General features: G+C 39.7%; 1 long non-coding RNA gene across 1 annotated transcript in view; it reads left to right on the plus strand.

Annotated features, from left to right (window-relative positions):
- LOC102202568 (uncharacterized) overlaps positions 1 to 19139 on the plus strand; it is a 25535-nt gene extending 6396 nt beyond the window's left edge. The window contains exons 2-3 of the long non-coding RNA XR_312363.1: positions 5149 to 5212; positions 18780 to 19139. This is a non-coding gene — a long non-coding RNA (uncharacterized LOC102202568). The remainder of the gene's footprint in view (positions 1 to 5148; positions 5213 to 18779) is intronic.
- The last annotated feature ends 4121 nt before the right edge of the window (positions 19140 to 23260 follow it).

Raw genomic sequence — 23260 nt, forward strand, 5'->3', positions numbered from 1 at the left:
ACACACACACACACACACACACACACACACACACACACACACACACACAGAAGCACACAAATGCAGTGCATATGTGTGCATTGTACATGGTGGCAGTGGTGGCATTTCCATATCAAAGACTGTCTCCCATCAAAGGAGCTGTAATGGGCGGTAAACTTTCCATAATCATTTGTTGCGGGCTAATATTAGCTCCTGGCTGTGTAGTGGAATGACATCTGAGGCACAGACAGGAAGAGGAAGCATGGCGGGAGGTGGGAGAATTAGAAGGGAGTAGAGGGTGAAAGGTAGAGGGGTCGTGGAGATGAGGCGAGCGTGAATGAGATGAAGGAAAAGGACAGTGGAAAGAAAAGAAACAGAGCACAAAGGCGTCAGGAGGAAGAGGAAAGAGACAGGCAGTGTGGAGTAATTTCACACGCCTGGTTGCTCCCCGCAGACAGCACACCCCCCTCCACTCCAAAATCTCACACACATGCACACACACCCACATACTACATCTCTGCCCCCCACCCCCACTGGTTGGCGGGGTGGGGGTGGGGGTGGGGGGCAGGCATAGCGGCCCTTTGTTTGACATATAGCTGCACACAAAGACATTCAGACCTGAAATAGCAATGGAGAGTACACCCCTCCACACACACAGAGTCAGACACTCTCATCAGGACCACTTCTGATTGGCTCAAACTAAACAACGTGCTGATGCTGGAGGTTGCCTCTATAATCAAACAATGCTTCTGGTTGCATTTCTCTTTCCAAACGTCTGCACTCTTCTTCTCTGACATTATAAAATGCACTAATAATGAAGCTGCTTCCAAGAGAAGCTGCAAGAGACCTTTGTCTCCCCTCAGACAAAAGAGGAGCTATTGACTCTACAGAGCACATCAGCTCGCTCTGAGACCATTCCTGTCCTGAGGTGATGCGAGTCGACTGTCACCGGCATCCTCACAGAGACCCGACATGAATCATTACACTGACTGTACAGTTCTCAGCGATCAATGTTTTTTTTTCCGTCTTCCAGTTTTGTATTCAGAACTGAAGCCAGAGTGTCTGTTGTGGGTAGGATTTTTTTTAAAGGTTTGATGCATATGGATCGTGAGTAAGAGCAGCATTTTGCCTCCATATGGTGCCTGAACGATGGAGGGGCATTCAGTGATAACCCGGCAGGAAAGTGATTGGTGCACCAGCGTGCGTGATGAAATCAGCCATAGGTTGTTGCATTGTCGGGGCACGGGAGCAGAAGTGCTGTAGTAAATGAAATGTTAAAGCTTTACTTACACCTGTTAGTGCTACTGTGCACAAGGGGGCGGCTGCATACTGCATACAGACTTTATGAAAGATTAACGCCACCATGACAGAGATGCGGCAGCCATCTTTGTTTACTACCAGCTTTTCTTTTTGTGTATTACACTGAAGAAGAAACAAAGGTTCGGTCTCGAGGGTTGTGGTGGGGCTGATTTTGTGGCAGTAAAAGAACATCCTACTTTTTTTCTGTTTTGTAGTTAAGGCTTCTTTCCATATTTCAGGGGGGATCTTTTCAATGAGATGACAAGCTTTCTGCAGGAATCTGTGCTAAATGGATTTCACACCACACTCCTCACAACAGGGGATTTATGGCGCTGGCGGGCAAGAGAGCAGTATCTGCCACCAGAATGTCAGCACTTTCCAATCCGCCATTTGAACTGCAAAACACTGTGGGAAAACACTGTACAAGATAGTTCACGGCATCAGCCCCCCTTGGAATCCTTTAAAAAAAAAACACCAAAAAACCAAACTTGAAACATAAAACGCAGCTGGAGTTTCTCCACGATAAAACCAGAATAAAACCCACAGAGGACACGAAGTCTGTGGGTATATACAAAGTGTAAGGCATTTCTGTTTCTAAGAAGTCTTTGTGAACGTGAGGAAGCCCAACCCTGCATTTTTTTTCAATATGGAAGTTATTACCACAGTGCTTAATCCTGCACACTGTGTGCAGCTACTTAGAGAGAGAGAGAGTTAAAGAGAGAGAGAGAGAGAAAGTGTGTGCATGAAGGGGAGGGGAGAGAGGGGGAGAAAGAGGTGAGGCTTTAATTCCAGCTGAGGATGGCAGGTATGTTAAAACCAGATAAAACGAGACATTAATTGAGTGACAGTTTGCCAGTGGGTTTTATCACAGGATACGTGTGTGTGTGTGTGTGTGTGTGTGTGTGTGTGTGTGTGCGCAGGCTTGTGAGAAAAAGAGGATTTATGCTTGTGTGGTCTTACTGAGTCTCTCTTTTTTTTTCTTTTTTTGGTTTGCTGGTTTTGGGCCATTCCTAGGAGCCCGGTGTGTAGGCAGGAGGTGTGAGAGCGAGGATAGGTGAACCAGGTGCTGCTTCCTTCCTCAGCGTGTGCAGCTGTCTCAAAAGCCTCTTGATCCTAACAGAAACTTGAAATCAGAGAGCTTTGATAGGCCACTCGGAGGGGAGGCTTTAAAAGATGTGAACGTCCTTGCACGTCATTTCTCTTCAGATGCTGTGGTTTGTGTCGAAACCTTCAGATTCTCACACAGTTCGAATCACCTCCAGGAAAGAGCAAAAGTGACCCTTTTCTCATACACGGACATACGTGAGTCCCGAGTTTGTTAATCACTGCTCAAAAAGTTTTTGCCACAGTTGAAAGTTAATACTATTCAAGGCCTTGTGTGAGTGCGTCTCCAGCAGCCTCCGTCTGACGCTTTTAGCGGGGCTTTGAGGACACATTTGCTTTCATTTGAGGAGCAGACCGAGGTAATTTTGACCAGACCCTGGAGCCTCTGTGCTCATCTTTTCTATTCCCATCTCTTTTTTAGGCTGCCCTGATTCCATATCCTGGTTTTTTTGTAGAGGAGGTGAGGGACTATTGTAGCACAAAGTACAGCATTCACTCCGATGGTAACAGAGATACATGTGAACATAACGCACCCCTGAGTGCGCCATATGACGCCTCATTATATTTCACTGACTGATACAGTTCAGGCTTTACAGGAATTAAAGGCTCAGTTTGCCTAAAATACAAACAACACTGTTAGCAAAGTCAGATAAAAGCAACATTATCCACATGGATGCATTAACCTAACCATGGACTTAAGAGTTGTTGATAATTATAAATGGTTTAAACAGCTTCTTGGTTCTTCTTCTTCTTCTTCTTTTTTTTTTTTTTACAAATACTAATATCAGTTTGTGTGATCAGTCAGATGATCTGCATATGCCTTTGAGCTGACAATGAGCAAAATGGGCCTCATTCATGCATTTGTAAGCCAAATTAATTAATGCGCAATGTATGGAAGCCTAATAGGTGATTATGTATATGAATGTTATTTGCATAATATATCCAATATATCCATTTTGTTAATGCTGGTAATCGATTTTTGTGATTGCAGCCTATTTCCAAACATACACAAGAATAATAGCAGACAGTCACTTTTTAATGTGCTTACAAACAACGATAAACTACATTAATGACTTTTATTATTTATTGTTATTGTTATAGTTCATTATTATTATTCACCCTGAATGAATAACTCTGTTGCATAGGATTTTGAATTACATAAACAGAATATGCATAAAACACAATAAAGATAAAAAAGAAATAAATCCCTGCATCAGTGGCATCCAGTACAACATGACATGATGTAAGCATGAAAAAGTGAATCGTATTTATCATTTAACATAAGAATTTATATTTTAGTAGCTCCATAATGTAAAGATTATCCACCATACAGTCTTTTCACTTCATAATGTGAAGCTTAAAATTTAAAATTCTATTTAGACGCTTCTTCCTTCCAAGCAACATTTTCAGATTAGTTTGTTGTTAAAAATGAAATATTAATACTTGATAAAATTGTAAATAGTTATGTAATTATTCTATAGCTTTTGCACAGTTCTTGTCTTTTTCCACCTCCGTACAGTTCTGAGTAAATTCATTTGCCAAAAAATTGACAAACACATATTAAAGATGAGTTTTACACAGTATAAGTGTATATATAGTAATTACATTTTCTACTGCCATTTTAAGGAAATCATTATTGTGAGTCATTTTGGATGCAATAATCATGCTGTGGAAATTTGATATCATGACAGTCTGCAGCTGCACCCTGTCACAGAAGCAGGTAATCACCTTTCAGATACCTGTTATGAAGAAATCATGGAAAAATTCAAATTTTTTACACAATATTTTTTATTGTAGGGTCTACCTTACATTATCAAGCACCTTGAGGCGACTGCTGTTGTGATTTTGCGCTGTATAAATAAGGTTGAATTGAATTGATGATATTTTTTTACCATCTTTAATTCCATGTTGTGGTAAATATATTTTAGCCCTTTGTAATCTGCTATGACAGCACAACTTTTGTTATATTAAAAATTATAATAATAATTAATTCAAACAACAACAAAAAAACAACCAGATGAGGTGTATTATTTTGGAACTTTTCAGTGTAATCAAAGTGATGTTTTACCGCTTTTGCAAGACTGGTTTAGAATCTAATGCATACAATAAAATCAACAGAATTGAATAAGAGTACAAAAACATATTTGCAGGGAATTTTGTGATCAACCTGTTTAATTATTATAGACTCTTAATTAATATGAAGTTATTATATCCTGAGTGCAAAACTGAATCCATCCTTTTGGGGACTGTGTCTTGCTGACACACCCAGCACCACCAATAACTGTCTCATCTCTGAGGAAAAATATTCAGATTCCATTTAGTCTCCTCTCACACTTAAATCAATAACCATCCACTCTGTTACACCCCAACAACCTCTGCCTCCATTGGTCCAAAGACGGCAGTTGCTTTTTCTCTGAGCCAATTGATGCTGATAATCATAGGTATGGAGCTGCAGGCTGTGCGTGTGCATGATTAACGAGACTGCTATCAACACAAAACGGACCTCAGCGCCGCAGCGCTGCTTGGGACAGACATGGTCAACAGGGAGGTGCATGTATATGTACACACAGATGCAAAGCACATGCATCATATGCCTGTGTGCAGTCGCTGACCATGCTTATGTGATTTATTACAGTTAATTAATACAAAGATTCTATATATGTGAGGAGTCCCAGTCCAGCCTGTTTAACACACACCACTGGCCCTCTATTATTATTCTTAAAGGAAAACAAATTAATTACTCTGACATTTGCTTTCCTCCCACAGGCCGGCCGTCAGCCTTTATTTGGAGAGCAGAAGCTTTTCCACACTACCTGAAATCAGCTGAGAGGTAGGAATTACTGCAAATGAGTCTGTTTACTGCCTGTTTGCTTCAGCCGTGTGAACATGAAGGTCACTTTCATTTGGCTTTGATTGCACTCAGTTGATTGCAATAAATTTATACTTCAAGTTTCTCCTTTTCAGATGTAATAGTTGCAGTGACACCTTGTAACCAAACTCTGTGTGAGAAAAGAAAAAAACAATGCTGTTCCACCCATGTCGGAATTTAATTGCACCTAATCATGGGTCCAAATTGAATAATAATATTTTTATTATATTTTATTTTTATATATATATATATATATTGTATTTTAATTGAATAAAATAAATTACATTTAACAAGTATAGCTCCATAAATCAATGAAAAGCATTTGCTTTTTTGTGGTTTCCACTGGTTACTCTGGTTGGCAGTCAGGTCAAGGTCACACTCTGCATGCCTCCTCTGTATAAAACTGCCTGTTTGTTCAGTCGGGCTGGTTCCACTGCTGATTAGGAGGCCACTGTGGCTGATAGTGTGAGGTGGCAGCAGGACGACTCCTCGTCCTGGAAACTTCCATGATTCAGCTGAAATGCATCAAGGCAGCTATTTTAAAGGCGACTCTAACATTTGGAATTATCCATATTTTTCCAAAGACGATGATACAAAGGCAGTTATTTTAATTAGAGTCTCTTATTTTTATGCTAAGGTCTTATAAATTGTGTTTTATATATATACAAAAAAGACATAGTGACACAGTAACAAAGGACCATTATTTCCTAACATGTCTATAAAAATGAGTGGGTGCTCATTTATTTTCATATATGGATAAACTGTTTTTCAATTACTCTGTGATAAGAAATATAATTACTAACTAAATGGGTTTTTGGAGAATTTTTTTCATGAATGAATGAAGCAACATATTCATAAAGTTCATCACAGTCAGTAGGAGGTGGTTGGGGTGTATGATGGCCATACTAAGTGCTGACTAATTTATGTCCAGCAAAGCATCTTTAAAGAATAAAGATAAATAATAACCTTGTATTTTTATTATTTTTATTTTTTAAATAATATCTTCTCACATTAAAACAACTTTTTATCGCATGTTCTATTTGTAATGATTCACAGGCAGGCATATTATAATCTACTTGCTCCAGTGTTTTTGGAGCAAGTCGGTTTTGCCTTGCTCCAAAAGCATTAAACCAGACATCAACTGCCTTAATGCACGCTGACGTCTTTTACTTTTTAGAATTTTGATATATTCTGCTACTTTCACTTGTGGTGGAGTAGTTTATTACTTGTACCTGCTGGCAGACATAAATCCAGTTAAATTCTCTTCTGTCAACACACACTGATGTCTACAGTGACAAAATATGATGAATAGGCTCTGGTTCTTTACACACAGTGTGAGCTACATAATGCAGTGTTGGTCAGTTCTAACATGTATACTACGAAAATGGTTTCTGCCAGCCGGCTGAGCTTCACGTCAAGCGCTCCTCCGGCGTAGCTGTGTGTCCGCTGTGACAGACCACTTTCATAAAGTCTGCCTGTCAGTCCATTCAGCAAATCATGCCCCACTGGAACTACTCTCCTTCCTCTAGCTCTGTTTTCTTTCTCTCTCACACACACAGATCCCTGGGGAGTTTGGCAGACATCCTACTCAGTTAACTAGAGGGATAAAGCAAACTGTCTGCACAGCTCTTGAGGAACGCCATAGCAACCTTTTCTCTCCTCCGAATAATCCCACACTTTCACTCTTATCCCTGAAAGTTCTTCCTTTGCTTGAAAAATCGACACTAAACACACAACAAACTTGTTCATAAAGACCAGGAGATAATGCTCTTGTGTCTGAGAATGTTTTAATTAGTTTTGAGTTCTGGGTTGGATTCAATCAGATAATCCTGCCTCTGCTCGTCTGCACCTGCTTCGTGGCTGTGAGTCACTGTATTCAATTTGCATTTGCACTCTTCGAGCATGGAACAAATTACATAATTGCTTAAATGCTTGAATGTATTTTTTTTTCTTTTCCTTTCTCTTTTTTGTTACACAACTGGCACATCCAGCTCCTTGCACGATTAATCATTTTCATCCCTGACTTCATTTTTCTTCCATCATTTTCACATTAGGATTAATATGACAAAAGCTGTCTCCTTCACCTGGCTCAATCAGCTAAGCTATATTTCAGCCTTATTACAGATCTTATCATTTAATGTGGCCTGGAAATGACTCCAGCCACGGTGCAGCCTAAAGGTAGTTACCTCCCATTTTAAATTGCTCTGCGGGAAGGATTATAAAAGTGACACACATTCTGGGATGCTGGGCCTTAGAGTTCACACTGGAGCTAATTAGGGAAAGCAACAATTTAATCTGTGATTCGCTAACACAGGCTCTTGCAGATGACAACTCAATTTGGTGCTCTGTACACAGAGAGGAGAGAACCAGATGTGAACATTTCTCACATGTATGTGTGACAAGAGTGCTTGTCTTCCATTCCTTTCTATCCCTCCTAACCTTCCCTCACCCTCCCTTTCTTCACCTCTGTCTCATAGCTTCCTTCCTGTCTCTTTCTGTTCCCGTCTTTCTAATTGTGGATGCCAGCTGCTTCAGAGCCTCTGCTGCTGCTGCTGTGGTGCCACGCCTGCGAAGTGTCCAGCCCAGAGTCCCTCTCTCTTTTCTCCCCCCTCTCTTGAAATTATCAGTGGCTCCATGGCCTCTCCTTGCGACACCGTGACACACCACTTTGTTGCATTGTGCCTCTTACTTGCAGGCACAGATGGCGGTATAGTTGGTGTTCTCTGTCAGAGTGCTGACACACGGTTCCTAAAAAGGAAAAGAAAAACAGCAGGGAGAGGGATGAGAGTGACAGTAAACACTGGTTAGCGCTGTCCTCTTAAGGCAAAAGGTGGGAGTCCCTCAGGTAGTCCAGCTTCCTCCCACATCCCAAAGACATCCACATTAGGCTAACTGGTGATTCTAAATCAGGATGTGCAGTAAAGTTCTGTACAGCCTACAGACTTTTAAGTGGACGCTAAGACTAGAGCAGTATATAAATACAAAGTCCGGTTCCATTTCCACACCCATAAGATGCTTTAAAATTAATTTCATTAAACAGGATGCAGCAGGGTTTAGATTAAAAGTTGCTGATCCTACCAAAAAGGCACTAATATAGGTGACATGTCAAAACATTAAAGCAGCAAAGCTCAAGAAAAGATAACAACATACCAGATTTTTCCAGTTAAATAAAGCTAATACTGCTGTTTACAGTCAGCTACACCGTAAAAAAAAATCCTAAAAAAACAGTAACAGCTCAGGCACCAAAATAATACCAGAAAATAACAGAAAATAACTTGCATGAAAATACGGTTATTTTTTTTTTTATTTTTTTTATTTTTATTTTTTTTTAAAATGACAAAGGATGAACTGAAGCTCTGCCATCACGTAATGTCGCATACTGCTGTTTCTGATGTCATTTAGATACGGTTATTTTCAGTAATGACAATACAGTTTGTTGCCCTAACTTTACATGGAATTTTGCCTTTTTCAAGTGCTTTTAAACATTAAATTAGGAACAATTTAATGTGATTAAACAATGAAATTACCTATAAATAAGGTCAATGAATGTGGCAATATGAATAATAATACTTAAATGTACAGAAATATACAGTTAACAGTTGGTTTAAATAATAATGGATTGCATTCATATAGCGCTTTACAATTCCACTTTATAATTCCCCTCTGGCCATCACCAGTAGATAGCAGGTGAAGTGTCTTGCCCAAGGACACAACGACCGAGAGTGTCCAATCCAGGGCTTGAACCGGCAACCTTCTGATTACAAGGCGAACTGCCAACTCTTGAGCCGCGATCGCCCTAAATAATAATAATAAATATATATGTAAACATTTTAGAACACTATATTTATTTAAGTCCACAGTATGCTTATAATTTGCAGAATTTGGAACTGTTTGCATTTCATCTTATATAATTAATTCTGTTGAAGCATATATATTTCACATCTTATTATCCAGTATAATTCCATTTTTATTTTGTTTCCAGTGTTAAAATAGTAAAATATTCCAGGTCTTTTGCATTATCTTAATCTCTTTGTGCTATGCTGCATAGAAACAGCCCTGTTGCTGAGCTATTTTCCTAACTTAAACCAAAATAGTGTCCTCCTCCAGTGTAGCTCTGTAAATTACACTTGAACTGACAGAACAATCAGTATGATATCCACATCAGTTAAATAAATTTTTTTAGAGATGGTAAATGTACTGCGCAACTACAAAATTTAAAACTCAGATAAGATTGCAGGGGTGGGAGTTAAAAAGCTTGTCTTCATCCCACTCCTTTTCGAGCTAAACGTGTTTTTTTTTTGTGTGTGTGTGTGTAATTGTACATTACAATAACTTTATTATTTGGTTGCTCGAATAAAGACATTCATTCATTCATTAAAAGGCATTAATATAAATATAATGTGGTGTACAAATTTAAAAACTAAAGATTTGACATGTTTTTGTGAGCTCTCTGGCACAAAATGGAAAAAGACATATTTGTTAGTTGGTTTTGGTTCTTTTCTTGGGATTTGTAGGCACAAAGAAAAAAATCTCAGAGTTTTCAGAGTGCTGTGCACATGTACCTACATTTGAGCATGTGTGTTCCTGTAGCATCCTCTAAACCACAGAGACTTTGATAGCAGCCCATGCAGAGCAACAGACACAGACCAATGGCTTTCTCTAATGAGCAGACTGTTGTTGGTCTGCCGTGGGGACCCTGCTTCAGGGCTGGCACACATTGCAAGATTTTATGAACTAATTAAGCACTAAAAGTTGCCTTCTTTGACAAGAAAGTCCAGATTTTTATGCAAAGTCAAAGAGAACTACTGGGGGATGGGAAAAACATCGGAAATTTCATTCCTATGTTTCATTTGCATTTGCAGTTCAAGTTTAGACCAGATCTACGAGCACAGAAAGAGACAGTTTGCTGTTGATAGGTGTTAATGAATCTTCCTGAAGCTCTGCCACTGTCCTGATATGACCTGGAGATACTGCCACATTTACTTTGGAGAGAAAATGAAGGGTTAGGTAAGTATTAAAACCAAACAGCTGCTTAAATTTTAGCATGTATAGCTAATTCTGCTCCATAAAACAGCTTTCTTATGTTTAACTGACTGTTTTAGACAAAGCTGACAGGTGGATGCAAACACAAGTTACCCCTCTATGGGGATTCACCTCTTCTAATTCCAGTCACCGCATTAGGTTGTCACGTTTGTCGTGTGAGTGGCAGTTTTGATGGAATTATCAAGAGTGTGTGTTTATGCTTTGTGTAGTCTTTGTGATGTCTTAAGTGCAACATTCAGAGTTTAATTCTTTATGGTTTTAAATGGTCACTTTTTTCTAATTAGTTAAACATAAAGTAATGAAACCTTTCTGACCTTGAAAACTGATTCTGACTCGAGGAAAAACAAATATCAAAAAGTTCAGTTCGTGTTTTTCAGAGCATTTACATTAATGCTCTTTCCAGGTGTTTCCCACATCAATGTTAAGAGCTCCTTTGTGCTGATGATCTGCAGCACTGAAACATAGTTTAAATGAACAGAAAAGACTAGATAAGGATGCTGAAAATGAACCGCCAGGAAACAGACACATCCACTGGGAGAGGCTAAAAAACAATATAAAGTTTTGCTTAATGCCTGGGGGTTTTTCCCCCCAAGAGTCCCTGCAGATACATTTGTGAATAAAAGCTGAATTACCTTCCCCAAATTCTGGAGCATGAATGTTGTAAAATTAGCTGCGATGTCACAAAATCCTGCTTGCAGATCCACGTGTCAAGCTCGGAGTTGAGGTGAGCACAGAGGAATGTTCCCTTCTTCAGCAGATGAAGATGTGGAAACAGCCCTCTGGTGTCAAACTCTACAACATCATAGTGACAAAAACATATTTTTGGTGAGTATCAAAAGGAATTTCCTCTGAGATCAGGCTCTGTCACTACATTTTGAACATGCAGTACCAGTCACTCAGCCCGGGGATTGTTCCAAATTCCTCGATCCTATTAGATGACGCATGTCAGGAAATCACATTTTGCATTTCCTAAGCTGTAAATGCAGCTCAATCTGTAGATCAGCTACATTTTTCTGTGACTCATGAGAAGACTGCAACTTTAACTGTGCAGCTCCTTTCAAGCAGCAGTGGAGTTCACCTCCACGTTTCCCTCCTCGCTCTGGGAATCTGGAAAGACGTTAGATTGGCAGGTCGGGCTGCTGTCAGTATCTGTCTCCGTCACCTGTCCTGCTCGGCAGCCAGCTGCTCCGCCTGTGATAAGGCTGGAGTTTATTCTGAGGCTGAAAATACCGGACTCAGTCTGGCTGCGTGCCGATCGCCTAGCCTCTCTGTCTTCTCACAAACCAGATTACAGATTTCTCACTGTCATTCAGTCGGCCGTGATGAGGGTGAACGAGCTTGTTTGTAAATTCCTTTTGTGTTTTTTTTCTGGTAATTTTTTTGAATTCATAGCTGAGAAATTGTTTTGTTTCTACACTCTCATCCTGTCACTAAAGTTGAATAATGGATTTGATTCACAGTTAAATCTTAAAATAGGAAAACATCTGCTTGAGCAATGAACAGGCCTTTAATGGCGGTACGCTGGAATCAAAAGATTCTGGTTATGCTTTAAACTGACATATTTATAAAAAAGAATGCGACTTAATGAATGACTGGGTTAATGCAGAATTCCTGCTGCTCTCCTCATTTCTCACAAGTGTCAGCTACCTTCAGCTCCTCGTCCTCCTCCTCCTCCTCCTTCTGAAATGAATGATGTTAAATCAATGATGCCAATGTCAGCCACTGCCTGCATGACTGATCTGAATAAAATGGGCAAGGATCCATTAGGAAACAAAAAGCTTGCTTTTATCCAGCAGGCACTCTCTGTTTCTCCTCTCCATCTTCTGTCTTCCCCACACTCTGCTCTGCGTAATGCAGCGTAAGCACAGCTGTCTAAAAGCAGCATGAAGGATAGACGTCTCTTACAGGAGCTGAGGGAAGAAGGAAGGAGGTGGGGAAGGCTTGGACTCTACCTCTTCAAAGACTATCAGAAGTATCACTTGAAGCTCTTTTCTCAACTGAGTGGTACTGGGGTTAGTGAGGGTGCTTTCTGCCTTTGCAGCTAACCTGCAAACTGTTCTGATGGTTGTCAAACCACATCTTAACTAATACATACGAAGGTGTCACAACTCGTTATTAAAGATACACAGTTGTTGTCTCTGTTGTCTTGTGTTTACAGGGGAAAGAGTTAAGCCCAAACCTTTAATAACAACTTTGATGATAACATGAACCTACGCGGTATTTTTAATAACCAAAGCTTTAATTGTCCTATTAGACAATGGGAAATCTTTCCCTAAATTTAAGTTCAGTCAGGACCACCCATCTGTCAAAGGCAGGTTGTTATTTCTATTCTGGGACCCCTGCCCCCATCCTTCCATGGAAAGCATAAGGCAGAGAGTGCAGCAGATAGACCCCAGCACACAACAGGACTGTCCTTAATTATTCTGATTAAGTCAGGTGCAGCAGAAAGGGAGGAGCTGGGTTGCAAAGTGGTATGCAAACACCTGCTGTAGCAGTGGACAGACTGAGGGAGCTTAAATAACACAGCCACTAGGAGATTTATTAGTAGGATGTCAGTCAGTAGTATTGCATTGTGGGCTGGCACTGAACTGCCAGCCTTGCAGAAGAGAGGCACCAAGAGGGTTTTGTCCTGTACTCAGTGCAGTCAGTGACCACCTCAGGCAGACAGCTGAGGCTTGATACAGAGAGAGATACACTGTAAAAAAAATTGTAATATAAAAGTATTTTACTGTGTATTTTACAGTTTTGTACTGTTCTTCTAGAATATCATTAAATTCACATAAATAGACTGTGATTTTACATTTCAAATGTAAATTAACGTAAAATCACTGTAAATGTAATAAAACATAATATTCTTGTTTTTTAAATGTATCAGTCTGTACATATGCATATTTAGATTGTTAAAATAGATTCACAAATGTATCATAATTTCATAAATATTTGTCCGTTGTTTGAAAGATTGAACTGTTAAATTCAATGCTATGGAAAAATATATAAAATGATTTGTATAAACGTTTTTTACATCAAATAATAATAATAATTATTGCTATTTAGGGCGAGCGTGGTTCAAGAGTTGGGAGTTCGCCGGTTCGAGCCCCGGCTCGGACACTCTCGGTCGTTGTGTCCTTGGGCAAGACACTTCACCTACCACCTACTGGTGATGGCCAGAGGGGAATTATAAAGTGGAATTGTAAAGCACTTTGAGGGTCTCATAAAGCGCTATATGAATGCAATCCATTATTATTTAAACCAACTGTTAACTGTATATTTCTGTACATTTAAGTATTATTATTCATATTGCCGCATTCATTGACCTTGTTTATTAGTAATTTCATTGTTTAATCACATTAAATTGTTCCTAATTTAATGTTTAAAAGCACTTGAAAAAGGCAAAATCCCATACAGTTTGTTGCCCTAAATCCCATGTAAAGTTAGGGCAACAAACTGTTTTGTCATTACTGAAAATAACCGTATTTTCATGGGAAAGTTATTTTCTGTTATTTTCTGGTATTATTTTGGCGCATCAGCTGCCGGAATATTACGTTCTTTTAGGATTTTTTTTTTTTTACGGTGTACGTTGCAATAGGCCTAGGCTGCTGGGGCTTCCCATGATGCACTGAGTGTTTCTTCTTCATTCACTACGTGTCTATACACGTGCAGTTAATCATTAGTTATCAGTAGTCTCTGGCTCTTTTACATAACGTGTCTTTGTCCTGTCCTTCCTCCCATCACCCCCAACAGATCGTGCAGAAGGCAACCCGTCGTGAGCCTTGTTCTGGTGGCGGTTTCTTCCTGTTTAAGGGGAGTTTTTCCTTCCCACCATTTCCAGGGGTTCTAATTGTTTCATCACTAGAGTTATAGCTCAGATATTTAAGGTCTTAACCTGTCTTAACCAGTAAATTACCTTGGCATTGTTGTCATAAACAGACATTTTTTTAAGACTCCAGTGATTAGCAAATTTTACACCAGGTGGAGGCATAGTGTGCTGCCACAAAAGCCATGATAGAAAAGCTTAATAAATAATGTGAAGAAAAAAATATTAGATATATAAAACTAAAGCTGTTTAGATATCTTTACTTTGCATATTAGATATGTAAAGTAAAGAAAACTGTTAAAGAAATGTTCCCATTCTAACCATCAAGCCCCCAGCAAAACGTAATAAGACATGAAAGTCAAAATGATAAGGAAGGTCTGAACATTTAATATTCAAGAATTAAATAAAGCAATGATAAACATATGAGAAGGGAAAAAAACCCCAAAAAAGCAAGCTTGCGCCCAGACAAACGCAGAGCAGGAGATGAAGCATAGCTAAATATGTTTTCACCTGCACAAGTGCCAAGGTAGGTCTCCCCTGCATAATTGGTCTTTCCTTCGTCGGGAGCATGCGCTGGGCTCTCCAAATCACGGACAAACAGTATCCCACATTCTTGATTTTTAGTTCACAAACACTTCTTATAATGACTAACTACTCCTGACATTTTGGAGATGTTAGCTCTTTATACAGCAAAGTTACAGTGGGATACAAATAATATCAGGCTGATCCTGCCATGATTTGTTGCCCCTGTCTAAATCACGGACAAACAGGATCCCACAGCTGTTTATGCTTTTAAACCCATTTTGCACAGAGAGGCATTTTTTGAAAAATGTATTGACAGCAATGTTGAATATTATTCACACAGGAAAAAAAACAACTACACGTAAAATAATCACATCGTGACGCCTCTGCCTTTCTAAACGGAGGGACAGTAACTGCGTGTATATGTAAGCGTGTAAAACCTGAAGATAATCAGATTAACAGTAACAGTATTTTGTCTCTATCTGCCATTCTGCAATTCATCTCATGTAAAGAATAACGTGGCGCGCAACGTGCTTTGACGTTGAGTGATGAACCCTGTATTCCTCGTCCACACATAAAAGGAGTTTTAAAAAATCTCAGTTTTCAGTGATTCGAAACGCCGTTTACGTGTGGACGAAACAGCTGCGTTTTCAAAAATACCCGTGTAGGTGTGGACGTAGCGTAAAAGAGTTAGTAGTTTATTTTCTTACTACCTGTAAGTTATTGCAGATTACTTGTATTTGCTTAATTGTTTACTAAATGTTTGAGGTGTGAAATAAACCGCAATGGAGCAAAACATGGGTGTGTGTGGTTGGAGGATGTGTTTGTGCGTGAGTGCGTGTGTGTTCTTGTAAAACAAAGGGGGGCCTTGCAAAAATAGTTTGGGAACCACTGCATTAGAGCAAGTGACCTTTGAGAGGAACCAGAAAAGAGGCTGAGTGGCAGCTCTGTTTGCTGCTCTCTTAATGCATCTGTTGTTTCAATTCTTAGCAGATGTCAAAATATTAGAAGTTCCTAATATTACAACGAAGTATTGGTTTAACACTGGATCATTCACTACAGGGAAACCTCCACCACCCTCACTTTCTGCCTCTGTACACACACTAACAGCATTGGCACTGAAGTCTCTGCAACTGTACACACACTGATGTGTACGGACAAATACATATGAGCCTTTTCTGACAAAGTGCACTGCGATCCACTTTTTCACAAGCTCTGTGTGACTCGGTCCAAATGAACTGGTGATGTAAAGGCTGCTGAGAGAGTTGGGTGGTAAAGCTTAAAATCATTCTGGACAGTCAGAGAAGGAAAGAGTTCTGGAGTCATGCACTTGGATGTTTTAAAGGAAAAGGAAAGATCCTGTGAGCTGTGGTAAAATATGAAAGGTTTTCAGACTTGCTGGAACATAAAACAAAACAGAAATCAATGGAAGCTTTTAAAAAAGTCATTGCCCAAAATCTTCAAACTGAAATGCTAGATCTAAACTGCGTTTCCTCCAATAGCGTTTTGTGACTGAACTGTGACTGAGCTTCCCCCTCTATTTCCACACGCACACACACACAGCGTTCTCCGGCTCCTAATCCCTCAGGCTAGTTTTGATTGTTACTTAAATCTTTGTGTTCCTTCCCTCTGAAAAGACAAAAAAATCCCCCCACATTTTCCACTTCTTTTCCTCCTTCCTCACTCAAGTGTTTCTATCCATTATGCGCAGTGACATTCTTTGTCTGAAGGACACTGGCGTTGAGCCAAGAGGCTTCCGCTGGGCTGGCCGAGGCGTTTAATTGAAACCTTAAAAGAACTTTCTTTTGGCACAAAAGCCCTTATGTGTGCTTTGTCACAATTAGATTGACCAGAAAGGCCAGCAGACCTGATAAAAAGGGATTAGAAAAAATGCTGGGATATTATGTTCAGTGTGACATGGCCGCTTGTGGAAGAATTAGTGCAGGCCTGACTCGTCCTGGATTAGTCAGGCAAAAGGACAAACCTGTGATTAATGGAGTGGTCAGAGGCTACACTTACAACCCAGTTTCACAACACCTCCTGCACACCTCCCATGGTATTGTAAACTGTCCCTCTCGACTGCTGTCCAGCACAGCACCTCAGAACAGCAGGGTGCAAATTCATCCTGTGAGGTCGCCCACTGTGAGGGTGCAGAGTTTGGCCTAAAGGGGGCGACACAGTCAGGTTGCCAGGAAAATCTGTTACGTCAAACAGCCCAGTGTAGTCAGCCCCAGTCAGCAGGGCGCAAACTGGTGGAGTTAGGTGCCCCCACCCCCAGACCAAAATATGATTTATGCCAACATGGGTGGTCCAGGAAAAGATCAGATTTGACCATCCTCAATAAATCACATTGTTCTATTAGAATTACAATATGGATAAATATACAATATAGATGCAGTGCCCAGGTCCACAGTTACCACACACTGATGGTGACCTAGGCTAATATAATACATTATAATACAACAGCATGTTCTATACTTTGTTATTATTTTGCCACATTATTTTATTATGACTTTTTTTTTACATGCTTTACAGTAACAAATTATTACCTTTTAAATATATAGCAATTAGAATACAAAAACAGACATTTCTGAACAGCTATAATTATCATAACAAAGTAAACTTGATATTTATTCCTAAACAGAGAAACAAATTTTCTAAACAATGAAACACATATTTGTAAAATTGATATTTGTTTATTTAATGCATGTCCAACACGTAATTAAAGTAATAACCAAAACATTTTTTACAATGATTGGGCTTTGAGCGTGAATTTAAAACTTTGGTACAGTATTTTGTAAAAGTTTATAGTACCAGGAAATGTGGAGGTTTTGATCAGGTCTTAGGTGCCGTAAAGATTTCATTTAGCTCACATCTTGTTATAAATGTTAGTCCGCTCCAGGAATAAAGGCAACCTGTCTGTTAGGACAGCCAGAGGTTTAAATTACAGTATAGGGGGAAACAATGATTTTAAGAATTCACGTTTATGTTAGCACAATAAACTGATACACTTCAGTTAATGTAGCAACAAGACAATCAGAGCACTTTTTAAACAAGAAATTCTCTCAAGTTGACAGATAAAACAAGACACACAGTTTAATTGAGTGAACACCATCATGAGGACAGATACTTCCTTCCACAGTATGAAGCCTCTGGGTCCCTGTCTGTCCCAGAAGGGTTAGATTGGGGTGAAGTGCCTACTTGGGCGAAATATTTTGGGTAACTGCCAAAGTGCCCAAGTGCCGTTTAAGATGGCAAGCATTTGGATTTTTAACAGAGCTCTGTGGGAGAGCTGACTAAAGGCATCCCATTAATAACAGAAATATAAATACTGCACATGACACATCCCAGATCTGACTAGCTGCTGCCATAAATAAGAAGAATCAAGCACACAGTTATAAAAGAGGAACAAAAGAGCCTGGCACAGCATGACAGACTCACCAAACACCCACATTTTAGTGGTCAGGAGTTCAGGTTTTTCCCTTTGATGCCCGAATGGCTGAACTTTGATTAACAGTAATATTTTTATGTTTTGGAAGTATCAGGACACAAATTGGATGGCATTCTTCATATTTCATAGACTGACAAATTCTTTCTAACTCTATTTTGCTCCTGGCTCTTAAACGTCATGACTCTTTAGGACCTGGTCATTGCACAATTGCACAAAGCCTGTACACAATTCTGTTAACAATTCCAACATACAGACATACCAGGAAACTGATTTTCCAAACATGCCCTGTTATACTGAAGCCCTGCATGCAGATCATTTTCCTGTAAACCTACTTTACAGTGACATTACTCTGAGCTTTGGTACACAGCGGGCCGCTTCAAGGTGGATTAAGGCTTGCCGCTGTGAAACCAAAATTATTCTCAGCTCCATCATGGCCCTAACCTCAATTCCAAAGCACTTTAAAAATAGGCAATAAATAGAGCACTGTTACATCCAAGGACCCTGCTTAGCATTTCACTTTGCAGTCACACACTTTTGGCTAAAGATGTGTTTATGTAGCTGAGTCCTGTGTGATGTTTAAGGCTGTCCTTGGGTCACAACCTGCTTATTCAACTTTAATTCTCAAACACTACATTTGCATTGAAAGCTAATCCTCCAGCATGAAATTAATGTTCCTGTTTCTGCCTCATTATCTCCAGGTTAAGTCGTGGTGTGTGCAAGCTGCCAGCATCAGATCATCGTCCTCAAAGTGTGGGGGCAAGAAGGAAAGATGTTGGGTGCCCCCCGGTGGAGACTGTTTACTGTGTGCAAAGTGCTCTCCGCTCTCCTTTCAGTGTTTGTTAGTTAATCACCATCTGCTGCTGCTGCAGTTAGTTGTATAGCAAGAGTGGAGAGGAAAGGTGAGTATTCTCAGTCAACCAGCTTCTCATGCAAATAAATGGTTTTAATGGCTCCACAGTGTGATGAACAAAAAAGCTTCAAAAATACTGGTTGACAGTTTGACTTGGTCCTGTCACTGAAGATTAGCTTCCATTAGCTACTACAGCACTGATGGGTGGGGAGGGTCAGCTGGTGTTGTGAATCAGGCCGCTGAAGTGTCACGCACGGCTTTTTCACAACACCAGGGTTCCTCCCTACTACTTCCTGCTAGGACACATCCACCACATGTCTCTGCACAATGCTGTACATTAGAATACAGCAAAACACAAAGTGTAAATGTACGAGTTACTAACAAGTTTTTAAGGAATGTCATTTCATTGTTAAACAGTAAATAACTATTAACTTGTGACTTATTACCAATAGTATCGTGTTACCTACCAGCTTTGGAACAGTTTGCTATTATCACTATCATCTACACTGTTGTGCCCTTTTGAAACTGAAAAAAAAAAATAATACATACATATATATATATGTATATTTTCTTGCCATGTTACACACAAAACTATTTAGACTATGGATCGTAATCTACTTTACAACTTTTGGACTTTGCAAAAGTCTTGGGCCACCCTACATTTCATTGCAATTCTAACAAGCTTGAAAGTCAACCCTTGCTTTGAGCACATTTATTCTTCAACACAGCATGAACTCTCTTAGACAAGCTTTCTTGTCATTTGTTGAAGTATTCTTCAGGAATACTTTGATAACTTTAGGCTCATTGAATGACATTACAAGCTCTTCTCTGGATGCTGGCTGTCTTTTGTTCTGCACTCATTCTTTCAACATGATCCCACACTTCAGTGAACAGCAGTGTTGGGTAAGTTACTTTAAATTAGTAACTTAGTTACATTACTAGTTACTTCTATCAAAAGTAACTCAGTTACTTCAAGTTACTCGTTACTTTCAGAGTAACTAGTTACTAGGGAAAGTAACTTTGGTTTTACTCAGAATTCTCTTGTTAATGTGTTGCTTCCATAAATGGATACCCAGCAAGATTGCCAGTCTTCTAGCTTCCTTACTTGCCACAAGTGCACTGTGCCACCTACCAATAGAAAGGAAAAAATAATGTGCACATTTCCACGAGAGAAATCCCACGCCTGATTCTATCCTAGCCTGCTTTTTACATCCAACACAAAAACTGCAGTCGTGGTGCTTTCGATTGTACTCAGAACTTGGAAATTCTGCCTTCTGAATAGGAAGATGTAGGCAACACCAGACTGAAGATGAGCTGCATACAGGGCTGGACTGGGACAAAAAAATCGTCCCGGGCATTTTGACTAGAGACCGGCCCACCATTATAGGAAAAATCATAAAGCCTTTGAATGAAAATAAACACTGTTGTGACAGTGATGTACACTGTTCTGATGGTATATATGTATCAATCTATCAATTGTTTGTTGTAAGACTCAGATAATAATTTTTTTAAAAGTGAGACATTTTAAATGAGAATAAGAAAGTATTTCCTTGTGCCCCCCTTTCCCTTTTAATGCCCTACATGGACCCCTGGCAACACTTTGCTAGACCCACCCCTGCACAGTTACCAGCTGTCAGCTACATAGAAAAGGATCCTGGTGTTATTTGTCTCTCAGAAACAGTCCATAACTTCCCTTCAACTCATTCATGTTAACTAAAAGGTAAACCTGTTTCTCCATCACAGCTCTGATGATTCAGTAAGGACCTCTCCTGGTTTCATCTTCATGTTTCCCTCTCACCAGATAACCAAACCAATATCATGACCAGCAGCTTTACAGCTGTGGCTCCAGCAAACATCAGTTGATACTAGAAACTAATATTAAATAAATTCTAACAACAGCTGATCAAGCTTAAAAGTGCTGCTGTTGTTTAGCGCGACATCCGCTGGTTTCCTCTTTCTGGCGCAAAGTGGATGATAAATAAACAAGAGGGAAAAGCCGATCAGCTGATCATTGATCAGTTTCATGATTGAAGTAGAAACAGGAGAGGGAGGGTGAGAGGATGAGAGAAGAGGAGGCAGCTGTGCAGCGCAAAGACAGAATAACTCCAGCTTTGTGTCTTTTTCATTGTAGCTGAAGTCCGGGACAAACTGTTCCTTTTCACCTAAATACGTAACACGTAATAATTTCTCTGAATACGGGACGATTCCGTTTTTTACGGGCGGTTGGCAACTCTAATAATTAACCTTATGAACAAAATAAAGTTCAACATCAGTAACATAGCACCACCCAGCTGTATAGAAACTCCGTCATGCTAGCTAGCACGCAGTACGAAAAAGTCAGCACAACGAAAATAAACTCCACCTAAACTTGGTTCATATCTGACCCAGATAGACTTCAGGTCATAACGTCTTACCTGAAGTTCAGTTCACCTGACACTCTCGGACCAGCGGCCGCTTCGGGTCTCTCCTCTTGCCTCCCTTTTCCTTCATCCACCTGCTGGCCTCCACCACTTGCTAATGTTACTGAATCTGTGGAAGCTCCGCGATAGCCACCACACGAAGTAACGAATAACGAGCCTATCTAAATCCCAGTAACGAGTAACGTGTTCCTGGTTTTGGCATAATAACTAGTTACCGTGCTCGTTACCACAATACTAACGTAGTTACTGTAACGCGTTACTTAATAACGCGTTAGTCCCAACACTGGTGAACAGTAGATGGATCACCAGGTGTCAGGTGCATCTCTCAGGTTCTGTATTAGGTCTTTGTTGGATTTGTTCCAGTTATTTAAGGGCATGACTTTCAGAATCAGTTTAACTGTTTCAGCCCTGCCACTTATGTTTTTGTGCTCTGTTTGTCCAGTTTCCTCAGATTTTTGCAGGACACACCGCATCTCATGTCAAGCTTTCACCACCTCTGGAAATATTATTTTCTGTCTGTCAAATTGTATTTTATTTGGCATTTTTCATAGTTTTAAATAAAGAAACAGGGTGGGAGGTTCTAATAACAATATGTCTGCGTAGGTTCATTGCTAAGTTGTCTGTTGTGTGTAGACACAACAATGGTTTTTCACTTGTACCTTTTTAGACAAGTGTCTTAAAAACATTCAAAAAATTCAGAAATCCAAAAATTCAGAAAATGATCCAGTGCAATGTCTGAAGAAAAGCTTTGAGAGACTTTCAGAAAGCCTGGAAAACAAAGAAAGAAAGAAAAATAAATAATAAAAACCAAAAATGGAAGTCTAGCAAATTGAAAGCAAAATTTCAGGAAATGAGGGGTGGCTAGAGACTTTTTGTATATATTTTTGTATCTCTTTTTTCTTCTCTAAAATGCTTGTAGGGTTGCTTCATGCAAGACTGTCAGTTTATTCTGAATGTCCTGGTGTAAGTAGTATTGCATAAGAGTGTAAAGAATAAAAGAATGATTTTGAACAAATTCATTTGTTAATTGATCTAAAGTCATTGGGAGTTTCTTTCATTTTCTTCTTTTTTCATTTACTATAATTCAATTATACTTCAATTTCACATTTAACATTTCTTAGAATAGAGACAAGCATGCTCCTCAGCATTTACTTTCATAGCAGTCTTGTATTGTCTTTTCATTTAATTTGTATTGCTACAGTACAGTCATGGCATAAAGAAAGTCAGTTTTAAGAATTTTCATATCAAGGCACAATAAAAACTCATTTGGTCGTCTATAGACCTCAGTTAACACATTAAATGTTAAAGCTCATGACAGTGCAATTAAAAAAAACTAAACTGACTTGTTAGGAATGGTTTCCAGGATGCTTGTTCTCGCTAAAAATGAAGATCGCAATACAGCTTAGATTTGCAAAGTTACATCTGTTACATCTGCAATTAACAAGATTTCTGGAACACTAATGTTTGGACAGACAAGTGGACGTGGTTGACCATAATGCACAGTGTGGCTACAACCAACCACAACAGTTTTTTGTGTGTGTGTGTTACTGTTCACTGGGATTGGGAACCACTGGACAGTATAAGGCAAGGGTGGGCAATTCCAGGCCCTGAGGGCTGGTGTCCTGCAGGTTTTAGATCTCACCTTGGGTCAACACACCTGAATCACATGATTAGTTTGTTACCAGGCCTCTGGAGAACTTCAGGACATGTTGAGGACCTAATTTAGCCATTTAAATCAGCTGTGTTGGGTCAAGGACACATCTAAAGCCTGCAGGGACACCGGCCCTCGAGGCCTGGAGTTGCCCACCCCTGGTATAAGGGAAAGAAAGAAAGCGAGTGGCCTTCTTTAAGTTTCTTGAAAACATTTCACCTCTCTGTCTGCTTCTTCAGTTCTAAAACCTTTGATTTT

This window comes from Pundamilia nyererei, unplaced genomic scaffold, assembly GCF_000239375.1.
Source record: "Pundamilia nyererei isolate P.nyererei 1_Seehausen unplaced genomic scaffold, PunNye1.0 scaffold00478, whole genome shotgun sequence".
NCBI lineage: Eukaryota > Metazoa > Chordata > Actinopteri > Cichliformes > Cichlidae > Pundamilia > Pundamilia nyererei.